We start from the raw sequence: 16,925 nt of genomic DNA, 5'->3' as shown, positions 1-16,925 counted from the left end.
GGCAGCGGTTGGTTCGGAGGCATAGAGGTGGAGAATTGGTGACAGTAGTGAGTGTGTTACTGAGTGGCAGGGAGATATTTGTACAGTGAAATGCTTCATAAGGAGTATGTAAGCCATATGGTTGAACTGTACAGAACAGGGTCATGATATTTATACATCACATATTAATATATATATATATATATATATAACCCATTGCAGCCTCTTTACTACCACTCTGCATACCGAGGCTTATTTAGGGAGCTTGTTCATTGAATATCTACCTTATCGGCTACCAAAAATCTGTGTTTTATGAAGCGAATTTAGTGTTCTGTGTACACATGAAATACATGCAGTAGTTAGTTATTTGCATACCTAAAGCAGGGTGCATTCTGCTAAATGTCCCTTTGTTAGTGGCATTCATAAATGAGTAGGTGCATAGTACAGTATGGGGTACATCCAGTGATGGTGGATTAAGAAAGAATGGTGGCTTTCATAATTGGAGTAAAGTGTGACTTCCTGGTCAAAACAGGGATATTTTTTCCTCTCTAGTCTTTAGATTTGTTGTGATATAATTGAGTAGCTACATTTAAATAGATGTTATGTTGTTGACATAATTGTTTTGAAGCTCTTAATATGATGCCCACCTAGGTTAGGTTTCTCAATTGATTGTCTATTTCAAAACCTTAATGCACCCTGGAGTTTAATTTTGACTACTCAGATTAAAAAAAAATAGAATATTTAGGTTTTCTTTGTTTCAAATATAACAAAAATAAATAAGCTTAATCACTTTGATTTATTTCCCTCTTGTTTTTTATAAATCAATGTCCCATCAGAAAAATGGTGCGATCCAACGATTAAAATGCATGAGGTTGTGTACTGAAGCTCTGTTTCACACAGCAGCCTCATTATATTGTCTGGATCCGTCAAACATGAAGTCCAATATTTCCCATCTTTTGGACAAGAGTAGAAAGTTAGTGCATGTCAACCTTTCAATTAAGCAGCTTTGTAATTGGTCTGTAACAGAAATACCCCTCACCCACGTATCTGAAATGATGTACTCCTGTGTAGGCGCTGTACTGGAGCACTACTGTGCCTGTGTTCCCGGCTTTAAATGAAAGCCTTTTCTGATTTCTTTGTTTTTTTCCCCCTCCTCAGTCAACAAACTGTCAAGAAAAAGTATGAATTTGTCAGAAGCTTTTTGCGCTTTGTTTTGGATCTTCCCACTCTGGAATGGAAGTGTCACCTCATGCCATTCGCTGTCAGTCTGTGTGTTTTCATTATTCAGCCAACAACACCCTGGTGGTGTGTGCCAGCCAGCAAGCACAATATCGAGCTTCAAATCTCTTCATCTGTGGTGAAAAAGGGCAAGCCAATACACTGGCTTTAATGCTGGAGGTGCTTTATCTTAGCACAGACCCAGATATATGGCCTGTGTAGCCCAGTGTGCACTGTCCTTTTGTGTGTGGCACAGCTTGCGAGAGGAGACTATTCTTGAAGTGTGTGTGCAGGGCACGCACATGTGAAAGTGATCTAGTGTGTTTGTGTGTGTGTGTTTGTCTGTAGGTACATAAGCCGGCTATGGAGGTCACAGTACAGTATGGCGCCTTCACTCTGACAAGTAAACATGACCTTTGGTGCCACAATGAAAACTGCCATTCTTTATGACCTTGCAGTGTGTTATTGTTGGTATAATTTTGCTGCCTTATTATTCACTCTTTAAAGTTGCAGATAGTGAAAACGCTTAGGGTTTTATATGCGGGACTTTGTGGTTTCAAAAATGACATTGAAGAAGTCATTATAAGCCTATATCCATTATTGTTTGGCATATATCATTTCAAAATGTTGATTTTAGTCTGTTGTCATTAGGTCAAACATTACCATTAAGATTTCTCAACAAGAAGTAATTCTTGTCCTCAAAATTAAGTGGGTGTGGATGTTAAAAATATTGACTGAGAGAGTCCATATCATAAACAGCACAACCGTAACTATATATTTAGATATTTGCATCCTGCCTACTTATCCTATGGTAATCTACATTTAAAATGGGGGATATTTTTTAACGTTTCCAGACTGATTTCGGCTCTTCTTTGTCAGCCAATAGCTGACTGACTGGGTGGCTCTCTACCTCACTGTAATGGCGGGTCACTGGCTCCCTTCCACTTGCTATGATTATAATGACCTTGGTAGGGCTGGGGCCCGAAAAACATTGGATTAAGGGGAAAGGAAAATTAGAGGAGGTTTCCATTTCGCTCTTGGCATAAGATTTGTGGGGTATTTCTGCCAAGAATCCCGTACCTCACCACCACGTCCCCCCCTCAGGTTGATGGGGCTTGGGTGCTCTGGCGGTGTCGGGCGAGTGGAGCTCAAGCGAATAATGATACACAGACTTTAACTTAGAAATGAATTAAAGGGCAGGGGAAAGGTGGTGGATGCCTCGCTCACCATACCCTATCACAGAGAGCTGAGAAACCGGCTTTTAGCGAACGTACAGCCGCCAAACTGGACTCTGTCTTTTGTGTTTTGCTCGATAGTAAATGTAAACACCGATGTAAATACACCGGTAACGTTTGATGGGCCTGGCTAAATCTTAGATGTGAATCTTATACACATACGTTAAGCTTATTCTAAAATGGCACGGTACATAGGCAGTACGGTGGTGATGCGTTTCAGGTTGAATACAACTTAAAAATAAATGTTTATGTTCTATTCAGTTAAAATGCTAGTAAGTCGAAGATTTAGTAACATTTATTTTTGGAGAGAAACTTGAATAAATACATTTGTTTGAGGGAGATTACTTTTATTTTAGATAAAGATTTAAAATAGATACTGGAGAGGGAATTATGACTACCTAACCCTAGCTATTAGCAGGTACATAAACAACACCACTAACGCCCATCTTTTTAAAATCCAATCAAATTGGCAAATTGAAATACAATGATGACTTCCTCATTGTTTAATCATATTATTGAAATTTTTATTTTTATGCAAATAACTACCATAGGTGAAAATAACATAGTAGAACATAATATTAAAAAAAGTCTTGCCTGTGTATAATCTTTTTTTATTCAGCAATCTATGAAGAATTGTATTAAAAAGAGGAATCTGTATTAAAGTTTACTTTTCCATTTCCATCCCTTCGTATTGTCAAATCCCTCAAGAGATGTAATTGTCCAGTAAAATGTTCTAGCCTCTGATGACCTTTATCTACCTCAAGAAGACAATTATCATTTCTAATCACAGCTTCAGTAAAAAGATATTCAGGGCAACAAGTTTGAAGATTCATAACTGTGTTGTTTCAGGGTGTAGGTTTTTTAAGGTCAAAGCCGGTATGTATTTATATAAAATGTTTTTCCTTACATAACCTTACCCTCTGAACGCCCTTTGAACTCAATATCTGAAGGCTGTGTCTTGTCCTAAAAGCTTTAAATGTTAGCTTAGTTATGCTAGTCAAAGTCCCGCCCATCCATCTAATAAATCCCAAAGATTATGTAGATCTCCTGTTTTAAGAGCATTGTGGAATCGTGGTGAATTACAGAAACATCTGGCATCAAGAAGTTGATCAGACATAAATCAAAACCCAAGTTATTTGTGATATGGCTTTTTAAAAGAAAAATCCTCTTGAGTTATTCCGTCTTATAACTCTCGCATTTTCTTGATTCCAAAACATTTGAGGTCACTGGAAGGAAGGAGGCATGAGTGTTTAATAATTTAGCAACACAAATGTGTTTTCGGCAGAAGAGCTGGGTGAAGTGTGTACTCTGCTTGTATTAGTCTAGATATCGGTCCCAGAAGTCGAAATAAATGTTCAGGTTGCGATCGATGACTTATGAGAGCCCTACTGGTTCTTTGATCATAAGGAAGTTGTGTCCATTGGTTTGCTGTGCAAGCAGAGCCTGCATGTCACTCACTAGCAACCATCTATTTTGAAAATGAGTCATGAAACATTAATTTTTTCTCATGACTAATTCTCTTTTCTATCAAACAGCCAAAAAGTAGTAGAATAATGAGTTTGAGTTAACTTGCCTAACCTAAGGTAGCACGTCATGCAGTGTGACTTGTGTGCATGCTCACATTGCGATGTCAATGATGAGGGATGTATTTTGAGCCCTACAGCTCACCCCAACTGTTAAAGTTGCTCACATGTGAAATGGCAAAGCAACAAAGTTAGAAGGCATGTTTTATTGAAAATGTTGTGCTTTGTACTTTATTATGAATATATTTCATTGGTAAATATGATCACATAATAACTTGTATGTATAGTGGGAGTTTGATGGATACTGATTGAGATGGTTTCACAGTTTTTCAAACACGTAAAAAAAGAAAGTTGCTACGGAATGCGGTTCTCATATTCTTTTGTCAACCTTACTCAGATATTCTCAGTGCAAGTGCCAAACACTTGTTTTTAGTCCTGCATTTACCAGGGATGTAAGAAATCAATTGGAGTTCTTTCTAGTTTATGATGTCTGTTTGCATTTGCTAAAAAAAAACTGAAATAGTCAAGTTTTCAAACCCTTTTCTCTCCATGTGTTATCAGCATCTCATTACACGTTACATCTGTGTTTTGTTTCTTAAGATGTTTGTTATCTCATCACTTCAAAGTGCCTCCTCTATGCATTCCACCCTCCTGAAGCCGAAATCAGGTATCAGTACTCGCCCTGATCCCTCTAGTACAGTACCTGGTCTCAATCAGAGCCCCCTCTGTGTGGAATGGAATCGCCTCAGCCTTGGTAACGATTTTTCCCATGTTGACAAGTCACAACATGGAGATCTACAGCTCGGAGAGCAGCCCTTTGGCTACACAGAGCCCTGCTTGCACTGAGTAATAGCAATCTCACAGGAGTAGCAGGCTTTCAGCTGGCAGCAGTTCATACAGAACAGCTCGCCGGTGCAGCTGGGAAAGACAGAGCAGAGAGGAGAGGGAGAGAAGAGCTGGTGGTGGTAGCAGTGGAGATGGAGGGAGGGAGGAGGTGGAGAGGAAGAGCTGTTAAGAGCTTTGGGCGGTTTCTCTGTTGTTGTACCACACAAGTGCATCCAGGCCCTGCAGGACAAGCCTTTAACAGGCATGAGGGATGGAGAGCATGAGAGGAGAGGAGGAGGAGAAGGCGGCGGCAGTGGAGGAGGAGGTGGTGGTCTGGGGAGCTGAAGCCGGCCAGTCGTGCCAGACGCCCCGCTCTAAACAGGGATGTGATTTATTGTTGGACTCTGTCTCACGTTTCACTCCTCGAAAGTACTCAAATTACAATTATAAAAACATGAAGAACTTCCTTAATTGTCTTAGTAGAAAGACCATTGCCTGTGGGCTGTGAAGAATTTGGGAAATTGAGAAGTTCTTGGCACTGCGCGGCATCTAATTTCTGTGTTTTTGGATATGGATTCTGCTTTGGTTACTGCTTTTTCACTGTTTCTACTAACATACTGCTTTAGCTATCCGTAAATCTGCGTTTTAAAACATATTAATCCTGTGCAGGTCATCGGAGTATGTATATTTTTGCCAGGGGGCTTAAAATGGCTTTTGGCCAACACGTTGATCTTTGTCGCCCTCGCTGAATGCACTCTGCACAGCGCGGTGCTATGAGATGACCTCACTTCCTGTGTGGGTAGAGCAGGGCAGGAGGCCTCTCACACACATGCACACAGGCTCTCTCTCAAGCGTAGCCAGGCTCTAGTTAGCCTTTAGTGCACAGGCAATGCTAACCCCTCTCTCCTTTTGGAGTGGAAGTGTTTCCACATTGCACATTAAGGCAGTCAAGAGCAAGGCACGAGCTAATGTCTTTAACTAGCCGGGCTAACAGCTGTGTGTCTGCAGCTTTTTGGGAAGCAGCGTCAGTTTTATAGGGAGATTAAAAGTACACAGAAGGAGGGGGGGACGTTTCAGACACAGGATAGTAGGACCATAAGGCAGTGACAGCTCTCTAGGGAAACAATATATCACCTCTAAAAGGAAGTGGAAGTGTTTGGCTCCGGGACAAGAATCCTGAGAAGTTAAAATCATTGATGTGATGTCATCTCAGAGAAAGCCATTGTCAGTGCCGTGTGAGTTTATTTATGGTGCTAAAAATGCAGGTGAGCATCTTGACTAATTCAGTGTTGTGGAGAAGACTTTTTCATTTGCACAATGTGGTCATAGCATCACCTAGTGCATTAAACACACGACCTGACTCGGGTCTCATCCTCTCATTGTTTACCAAGGGCATTTGGTCACTTGGTTTTGTCCTTGTGATGCTAATGAGATAAGCTAATCACTGGATATTTCATTGAGAGTTGAGAGCCCTGTAGCTTATTGTTCCTCTAAGAACCATAACCAGACGTAGAATCGCATGGAGCTGGATGAATTAGCAGAGATGGTTAATGAATGAATGGTCGTAGGTAGCTCAGCTCATGATTGCCCGTATGTTCACAGCACTCCCCACGCGTGTTTTGAATGGGGGCCATGTTGGTTCAGATTGCCATGTCATTAATCCCTCGTACTCTACAGGGGAGTGGTCAGCGGCAGATGTATTTGCACTTCCTCCAGAAGGTTTTCTAGATTAGCACAAATCCTCCCTGAAAAAACGTTTAAAAACCTAATTTGGCACGCACAGCCAGACTTTGTGCTCATAGCTGGCCAAAGACAGCCATCCCACCCTCTACATCCCATTCTGTCTGACATCCCCTCGTTTTTTTTTGTTTTTTTTATCCCCCCCACCTTGTGGTTCTCTGAGCTTAGCCCCGTGTCGATTCAGACAGCGCTGTGTAATTGTTTAGAAACTCGGTTCTGTCATTTGCATGTAGCAAGCAGCCACTTTTCCAGTTTCAGTGCTTTGACCTTGTTGTACCTGCCAGCCAGAAATGAGATCATCAGAAGAGTAGACGAGAAGCTGACATCTCTCCTCCACCTACCCATGGCTTTAAGTGATGGTTGTCATAGCAATCATTATGCCACAGAACAGACTCAGTGGGTGAAGGATGGCTTTGAATGCGGCAGCCTCAGGTCACAACCTGGTTATGACAGAACAGATAGACCTATGAGGGTTGGTTGCAGTATACAGTCTGCACACAGTAAACCGCTGCATACATTGCATGTCAAGTTCACATGGGTCTCAGGTGAGGGTTACAATTACTGAGGCAATGTCTTTTATACCTTGAAGAAAGCAAGGCAGGTATTGGTGTAGCGGAGAGAGGAAGAGCAGCATGGGGCGAACAATGCCTCTCATTCCCATCAGCTGCCCTGGCCGGCATTTAACATGGAGATTGGAAACGGAATAAGCTCTCCCCCCATTCTCCCTGGACCTGCATGTAAATGAGGTTAGCGGTTAGCTTTTCCTGCTGTGCCACGGCAATTCTTCTCACTCTCCTGCTCCCTCTTTTTCCTTTTCTTTTAATAATGGCCTGAAAGTGCTCCCCCCTTTCCTGGGGTAGGGACCAGGACCAATCCTGATTAGTGTCCCTGTCCTAAGTGACAGGATGAAATCCAAGCAGGCACTGCCTTGGGCGCCTCTGCCAAACAGCCGTCAAAGCAATACCACCATAAAAAAAAAAAGAAGCCATCTTTACCCCCTCCCCCTCATTTCTCAAGAATCCCTCGTTCGTTCGTCTTCCTCGCTCCTCTGCTCACTCTCCCTTGCCGTCCCTTCTGAGTGTTTCTAATAGACGCGGCCTCTGTCGCGCTAACATACTGTCCACTTACATACATGCATGCACATATAGAATTACCCCACACTCTACTCCCACCGGACCTGGCTTTGTGTCCCTTGGTGGACTGGCAGCTATAGAGCCGAGTGTCCCTTTTGCCAGGAGGGTGATTTACAAACAATACATGGACGCTGTACACACTCCCACCTTCCACCCTCCCACTCTCTCTCTCACTTCTCTTCCACAGACACACAATCACCTCAGTGAGGAGCTTCAGTATGCCAGAGAACTACGCAGCAGGGTGATGGCCTGTTTCTTTTCGCACTTGTTTCAAAGAATGTACCCTGTCTACTTGAGAATGCTAGCGCGACATCCACGTCTAGGTTGAATGAGCTTACTTTGTTGACCGGAAGACACATGGATGGGATCTGACTTGTATGTCAAGTGACTTATAATTAGTCGTTTTCTAAAAGCACATGCAGTGCTAATATGAGTTCTGTGCTGCTTTTAAAGAAAATAGGCGAGAGAGTAAAATGTGTTGAATAGTTACGGGAATAAGCTAATTACTCATTGTTTTAGTATTTAGAAACAAAATCTCCCGGCTTGTCCCTGAAGTAGCTGTAATATCTTCTGGATTTGTTACTACGCCAGTCTGTAGAAAACATTGTATACATAACAAAAACAACGACACCAGTGCAGCAAATGTATCTGGTTATGCCGATCCAAATGTACATTTTAGATAAGAAAACCAGCAGTTGGCAAAAAGTAACTTGTGTTGTTGTGAACAATTTTGTGTCTGAGGCATAAATTCTTGCTTTTTTTCACACATGGATGTAAAAACACTTTTCATACAATATGTGGTGTTTTTAAGTGTGCTACATGTGTTTGCCTGTATTCAGTTTCCCAAACAAGGATGCCACCCACATATGCCTATTACTATGAGAGGGAACAGCTTGAGTCTTGATGAATATGAACAGCTCTTCCTCACAGAATCAAGAGATTGGTCCTTGTTCTTGTGTATTGTTTAGATACTATACTGACAATGAAAGTAACCGATTAATTCATTAATTTAAATAAACTGTTGCATTTATAGGTTTTAGGTAAAAAGAGAAAGCAAGAGTTTACATTTTCAGTAATTACTTCATGATAAAGATTGCTAATTTATTATTATTTATTTTGACTCAACATCATCCATCAAAGTAGCTTCAGAAATGAAGGGATTGTGTTTCGGCTGGTCACAGGCAGACTAGGCATCTGGCTTATATTCACAATAAATGTGTGACATTATGATTCATAACATCACATTTTGGATAGACTGCATTTGTACTATATTCAAAAACTAAAGCACGATTTGAAATGTGTCTTAAGCCAACGAGTAATGGAACAATAGAGTAATTAAAAAACACAATGGCCTGAAGCCACTTAACAATAAGGAGTGTGCAAGTAGAATAAATCAGTGCAGACAAGTACAAACAAAATGGTGAAAAGCAGGAAGAAACCGATGTGATCAAATGACTTTTTTGGAGCACCATGTCCTGTCAGCAGTTTTTTTTAAATGCTGGGATTAGATTAATGCTGCTGAGTAAAACCCCTCTCCGACACCATGCTGTTAAAGACCCTGACACACTCATCTGTTGTGGGGTTTCTTTATCTAATTCCTTAGATTGAAACCTTGTGTAAAACATTTTATAAACACACACACTTGTTATTTTGTCAAATGAAAGCAGGAAATGATGTCCATTTAGAGTGAGACCATGTGACACTACATATAACAATGGACCGCTTGCATTTAATGCTTTTTAAAAGGATAATGTTTTGATTTAATAAATGGTACAGCGATCCGTTATGGAGTGGAGTACGCTCATCCAAATAGAAATTGCAGCTTTTTCTGTCAGTGAAATTATCTTTTTCTTATTCGTTTAATACATAGAATTGCATTCAAAGAGGATGACAACCTTGTCTGACATAAGATCTTCTTTTCTAATGGATGTTAAGATTATTTAGTAGTGCTGGTTTAAAAAGCATGATTCATCGTTACCAAAAGACACGGCAAGGAGTGAATAAGTCGTTCATGATAAACTAAACCCTTTGGTGTTTAGTTTGACAGTCAATAGTGCCTTGGCAGTGATACTTATTTTATTATGTTTCACCTTTATAACCAGCCAGTTGGCCCTTGCCACTCTGCTTTGTCCCAGTGCAGCTATCCTTTATGTTGTTATGAACACAGTCAGAACCGATGCCAATGTTAGTCAGGCACCCAGTCGCTTGGAGAAATATTTTGAGTGACTCATGCCATCGACACATCAATGTGCTGGTATTGGAATATATAGCACACTGATCTAACATTTGCCAATAAAATGAGTGGGTTAAATCTGGCTGATTTGATATACCTTTCACCCACCACAAACACATCATATCCGCTATTTGTTGCAAATCCTACTATAAATACAAAAAGTGAGCCAATGCATTTTTTCCATGTAGGGGGGTACAATATGATGATATACTGTAAGTGGCCTCTGTTGTAAACCGATTAGAAATTTAGATTTTTGGCAACATTAAATATGATTTGTATATCCATTTGAGGATTAACCAATAACGACATTCCTGTGTGGTTATTTTATGAATCGATCATTTGTTATTGACCAATAGCTGCTATTGAAAGGCTTGAGAACAATTGGTTATTATGGAGGCCAATGGCTTTTTATCATGAAAGTTACCACAGTCACCCCTTGCATTATACATTTACATCTGAAACCAAATGCAGGTTTGCTTTAAGAAATAATTCATGCACATTTTTACAGACAGCCCAAGGCAAAATACCTTTACAGGGGTTGCATACCATTAACTTACTAAGCACACTGTTTTCTAAATAAAACATGCAATAAACCCATTTTTTTTCTTTTCTAAAATACGTTTTTGGGCAACCATTGCCTTTTTAATCAAGTGATAGCTATGAAAGAGGGAGACAGAAGGGATGACAAACGGATCATGGTCTCAGGCCGGATTCAAACCTGGGTCCTCTGCATGGGGGCCAAGCCCCATTACGAGGGCCGCCATCTCTACAAGCTGAGCTATACTACGACCCGAAATCTGCCCGCAGACATCCAGAGACTTTTCTGTTGAAGTTTTGGCCATCCTGACATTATGGCAGGTGTCTATATGCCTTGAGGCTTTTTATGTTTCATATTTACACCTCACTGACATTCCAGTGCATTGGATAGTTCATTATTGATTCTAATGGCCTTTAGTCTTTTGAAGATTATATCTGTTCTCCTTAGGTGTTGCATATCCCCACGTTCATAAAGCCAACTGTGTGTTTGCTTGCTTTTGCCACTTGGTTAGCAGATGTTAAAACATTAACAACATGTATAGATTAATTTGATTTAAGTAGGTCTCCAATATCCAGTACTTGCCTTTGAAACTGATTTATCCAGATTTGGAAAGTTTTATATTAATCTGTAAAGTGATACATGAATGCATCACTATTTTCCCCCTTGTTCTGATTTCACAGTTGCATTTCTTTATAGACATTTTCCGAAGACGAATACTAAACGCACAAACATGGCTTTGAAAGTCTCTGATAGTATGGCACAGTGATCACATCGTGACTGCCCTTTGTCCCTTCAGTTGAAATGGGGATTGGTAGACAGAGATGGGATTTGACAGTCTCGTGTGTATAGATGTTTCAAACATTTTGATGCTGTTTTTGGGACTGTGACAGCGAACATTGGCCCATTTTCACTCACCAATTAGGGTCATTAGCTGGATGCTGCAGTTTGCCTCGAGCCTGGGCTGTGGATTAATCCAAGAATGAGAATCCTAATCATGTAGTGAGAAACTCTGTGTGTTCAACTGCAGGGTGTTAAATGAGATGAAAAAGTAAAAATAAATGGACATTTTCTGTATAAATCTATTCCTGGTCGATTGATTTCTCATACAGGCTTTGATGTGATGACAATGACATGACTCGCAACACATTCACACATTTGGATCAGGATTTGGATATATGTCAAATGGAAATTGACTCTACTGAGGTACAGAAAGAAAATGTATACCGTATAAGCATAATGGCATGAGCCAGAATAACTACACGGCACACTGCTATTGAACCAAATTAATTTACAATGATACTTGGTAGCAAATCTGTAATTTGTAAATCCCAACTTTTATATGTAACACTTATATTAAAGGTGGGGTAGGTAATTTTGGAGAAACCAGCTCGAGTGCGCTAGAATTTGAAAATACACAACCGGAAAAAAATCTGCCACTTCCTTACAGAGCCCCTCCTCCAACACACACGAACGCGCACATGACCAATGAGGGCACAAGATAAGTTTGTGCACAGATGGAAGGCTGACAGGCAGGTAGGCGGCCATCCAGTTACTTTAGCCGGGCCGGCTCAGATGATTGGTCGTGCTTTTTATATTACTACGGCTTCCACAGATGAAATGTATTAATGGATTTTTTGTCAAAGCACTTAAGATATTCATTGCTGATTCATTGTCGGGATGTTAAGAGCATTCAATGGAATATAACAAAGTGTATCTCGAGCCGGTTTCTCAAACGTACCTACCCCACCTTTAAATTGTCACAACATTAGAGACGGTAAATAATATTTTGATGATTCAATAAGAAAAACACATGTACAACATAATATGATCTCTCCAAAACATTTCTATCTAGGTTGTACTCTGCTTTCCAGTCCAGCCTGAATCATTGAAGGCAGGAACAATAAAATCACCATCAGATGTAGTTGTTGTCTCCTGATCACAATATTTGTAATATGTTGGTTTATGCTGCAAAGATGCAACAAACATACCACTTCCCTCCTACCAGCAGTTTAGGTCCATAGCTTTGATGACACATCTGAGGTTATGAGCAAATCTTTTTTACATGCGATGCTAAAAGTGGAAGGGAAAAATAAACCAGGGGGTAAAGTGCACTTCATCTGCAATGAGGAATTTCAGAGGTCTGGGTCTCTGTCGTCTCATTCTCTTCCAAGAACACTTCTCCTTCCTGTTTCACCTCTGGCACGCTGCCCAAAGTGCCCACAAACCACGGAGGCCAAGGCTGAAAATACACAGATGGTAATTTGCACTACATTTCAATACGACTCAGCCGCCATTATATATAGCCATGATGCCTGATCCCTGATCCTCACAGAGTGTATCGTCTCACATCAGATTCCAAATAAAAGATGATTACTATTTGTACACAATGACAGAGATAGTTATTTGTTGAACTGAAGGAGTTGATGTAGAGTTTTCATAATGTGTTAATGTCTAACATGAAACACAGGAGCATTTCCTTCCCTAGATCAACCCTTTGCGTCAAGATAATTAATGACTAAAGGGAATATTTAATGGTTTAGCTTACTCTTGCATGGAAGACAAATTGGTGTCAGTTTTTGAAGTCACTTAAAGCAATGGCTTTGACAACTCCTATATCATTGACTACACATACAGTTGGTATGTATACAGGAAGTGTTGATTTTTAGAGTTTTTAATTTAAAGACGTTAATGTCAAAGCGTGGTTTATATCCATAAGTCAAATGTCACCCCGTCACCAAGTTAATGAAAAGTAAACAAGTTACCTGCTTCATTGTATGACATTTCCATGCACTTGTTGGTTTTCAAGTTTCATCAACTTCCTAATGGCAATTCCATCATGGATAAACTTCGGAGCAATTATCATGTCGCTGCTGCAAAAGAAAGTATTTAACAGATTGATGGTGTATCATTTAATAGGAAGGGGGGGCTATATGTCTGCTAGCTCCCACACAACCAGCTGGATTTATTTCGAGCATCTGCGCTTTATTTATTTTTAACATTATATTATTCCCAGTTTAGGAGACAGGAAAAAGACTGTAAGAGATGAAGGGAGGGATATACAGGGAAAAAAACATGTTGGTGTGAAAGGGATCAAGCTAGTGAGAGATTATGGAAAAGGGAAGCGATCCTGATCCAGTGTGTCCCAATTAATGGAATTACCTCCTTCCTCGGGAGGACTGTTAGTCATTTGCAGAGAAGTGAGCCCGCCAGTAGAGCGTCTCTCCCACCATATTGTCCAGCAGGCGCTAATAAGGCAGTCCTGACCGCCGGGCGTGCTCATTAGCATAGCCCGCGGCCGTGGCAACCCCCGCCAGGGCCCAGCCGGACACTTAATTACCGCCGTGGCTCCTTCCTCACTGCATCCATACCCCTTCCTATGTCCTCACCCCCTGCTCTACCTCCTTAACCCACCCCCAAAGACAGACACCCACCACCATCTCCCCCTCCCAGTCATAGCACAAAAGATGTTAAGACTAATCATTTTGCCGGCGTAGATGTGATGGCTTTAGTCTTGGTATGTTGTGGCAGTCTTTAATGTTATTTCTTTTTTTATGGCTTTGTGCTGCTCAGCAATCTCTTTGATTCCCTGACCTGCACTGCTTCTCTCGAGCTCGTGCTCCCTCTCCCTTTGCTTCTCCTACTCATTGCTGTATTAGCTCGTGGGCATGACTCTCATTTTGACATCGGCACAGTATTGATGCACCCCTGTCCAGCCTTAATCGGCTAATGGCCTCCTCTTCTATCCTGCCCTGCCAAATCAACCCCTCCTCTAACCATCCCTTTATCTGTCCCTTCCTTCCTCCGCCTTCCCGTCTCCTCTCCCTCTACCCTGTTTAAGCCTGGGGTCAGTGAGGCCAATTGTCATGCCTGGCTAAGTCACAGAATAGCTGTGTGTGTGTATATGTATATGTGTGTGTCTGGGAAAGAGAGAGAGAGAGGGAATATGTTAGTCAGCAGCCTCACACAAGTCATGTGCTGGGTGACCTCCTGACCTACCTTTACTCCAGTCCCCTTGCTCTTCTCTCCTTCTTCTCTCGGACTACCAGCCATCGTTCTGTTTGACAAGGAAAATCTGTGACTCCCGTACTAAACACCCATGTACACACACACACACACACACACACACACACACACACACACACACACACACACACACACACACACCCTTCTCTGACCTAGAAAAACAATGGCCAAAATAATCCTGCCAAGTTCACAAATGGAGATTGTTTACAGCACCGCGTGTTGAAACATGAACACGTGCACTACCTGTAAACTCCAACTGTTTTATAAGCTGTAGTTACAGGCTATCCCTTTTTTTTTTGTGACCGGTTAACATAACACTCAGGTTTTCCACTATAAGTCACAGAGGTGCGACATCAAAATATTTAAGCTGCTCAATGTACAACTCTGTTCAAGCTCAAGCAATTTGTTCTAGCCGGCCTCACAGCCTTTTCTTTATGTAGCCTCAGCTTGCACTTTGACTTGTTATGGCTCTCTTTGTCTATAATGTGGTGGTGCTATACATCTCAGTGGACCAGAGAGAACCCCCCCCGCCGCTGCACCACTGAATCACCCGTGTGTGAGTGATAACAGATCCAGACTGCTGAGCACCCCGCAGCTGTTTGTCTCAACATGCAAGTCATCCCCGCCATTACACCACTAAATGGTCCCCTTTCAGTGGCAGACGCTCGCCGCCATCACTTTGGGTGTTTGCAGTCACTGTCGCAGAGCCAGCCGCTGTATTGGAGGCAAAGCCGTTGAGTGTGTTTCAGAAATGCTGTGGGGGGAAGACTTCGGCATTAAATACATTCTCTGCTGTGGGTTTGCGGTCTAAATGTATGTATGCACGTGCATTTGTTTGCCCCCGTGCCTGTGGTGGGTATACAGCGGCAGTTGTGAGAACAGAGCTCAGACGAACCCCCCTTAGAGATTAGGCCGGAGACCGTGACCTTGGGAAATGTCATTGCGCCCACGCGGGGTGGCTCGTCTGTGACACACAAAGCCATGGTAGTGGAGTGCATTAGTGCACTGTAGCACTCTGACAGAAGCAGAGTGGTGTAGTGTTGCGTTCAGCTGCACCTAACCCTGAGGTTTCAGAGTGAACCTAGGAAGCAAGAGAGTTCAGCCACAAAGCTGGGACCTTAGGTCAGCAATCTAGTGATTTCCCTCTAACCACATTACAGCCATTAGTGGCTCTTGCTGCTTTTCGCATGTCACATGGAAATAGGTCAAGCCCTGCCCTGCATGACTCACAGGCTCTTTCCTCCTCTCTTTTATTCCTGTTAACCCTACTCAGGTGGAAAAATGGCTTCAAGGAGCATTGGAAAATTGGGCTCACAATTGGCACATTAAGATGTTTTCATTCGCCTTTTAAACAGTAATGAGAAATGCGAAGGGTCAAGCATCTATGCTCATCAGCCTTTTACATCTTGCGTTGTTTGTGTAGGTGAAGTCTATTAGACATGGGTTCATAGAAAGGCTGGAGAGCCCTAAGGCCAATATTCTAACATAATCCGTTGCCTTGGTTTTTGGCATCTGACATTTCCTGTCAGCGTTTGGTTATGGTGTTACTGAAGAAATGTAAGACGTATGTGTGTGAAACACGAGAACTTGTCTAGAAGTGTGTAAGCCCGTTTGATATCTGTTGCAGCAGGAGAGTAGCAGTTATGGTTGGTTGTGATAGTGGTCACCTTTGTGGGCCAGGCCACGCTGGCCAGATGTCAGCCGACTCTAATGATCCCAACAGGTCGCTGGGCTGGGTTGCCTGGCAACAGTTTGCCTTTGCCTGTAAACAGAGAGCAGACCCACCAGGCTCAGGGTCACGAGGGTGAAGACGGCGTGTGTGTGTGTGTGTGTGTGTGTGTGTGTGTGTGTGTGTGTGTGTGTGTGTGTGTGTGTGTGTGTGTGTGTGTGTGTGTGTGTGTGTGTGTGTGTGTGTGTGTGTGTGTGTGTGTGTGTGTGTGTGTGTGTGTGTGTGTGTGTGTGTGTGTGTGTGTGTGTGTGTGTGTGTGTGTGTGTGTGTGTGTGTGTGTGTGTGTGTGTGTGTGTGTGTGTGTGTGTGTGTGTGTGTGTGTGTTGTACTCTATATTGGTGTGTGAGACATTTCAATTATATTCTTCAGTCAGTTTCTACTTATCAGATGTCTTGGGATGTTGTGTACAGTAACGCAAAGAGGAGGTTAAAAAAAAGAAGTCAATTTTGACATTTTGTTTTGCCCAGGCTCTGTGCGTTTGACATATTCTTATGGAGGTTTGTTAATATGTATCAGGAATATTCACTTTTCTTTGTTCGCCCTTGTCTGGCAAGCTGTAATGTTTTTCTTATGAATATTGATACATGAAGTGTATATTAATGACCCTTGGTGACCTTAACCCTATCCTTATTGGCTCCCCGGTGGTATCTGCAGGCTCATGAATATTAATCTAGTTCTGTAACCTCCATTACCCTAATCTTTGCTGTCTAGCCTCCCAGAAGGACCCGTTGTCATGGTAACCCCTTTAC

The 16,925-nt window shown here is 41.9% G+C and overlaps 1 protein-coding gene across 3 annotated transcripts in view; it reads left to right on the top strand.

Moving 5' to 3' along the window:
• znf827 (zinc finger protein 827) overlaps window positions 1-16,925 on the top strand; it is a 65,652-nt gene that overhangs the window by 1,800 nt on the left and 46,927 nt on the right. The gene's annotated exons all lie outside the window — the stretch shown is intronic.

The sequence above is a fragment of the Notothenia rossii genome (assembly GCF_949606895.1).
Source record: "Notothenia rossii genome assembly, chromosome: 1".
Classification (NCBI taxonomy): Eukaryota; Metazoa; Chordata; class Actinopteri; order Perciformes; family Nototheniidae; genus Notothenia; species Notothenia rossii.
The sequence above is the reverse complement of the archived record's forward strand: the minus strand, read 5'-3'. Positions and strand labels throughout refer to the sequence as shown.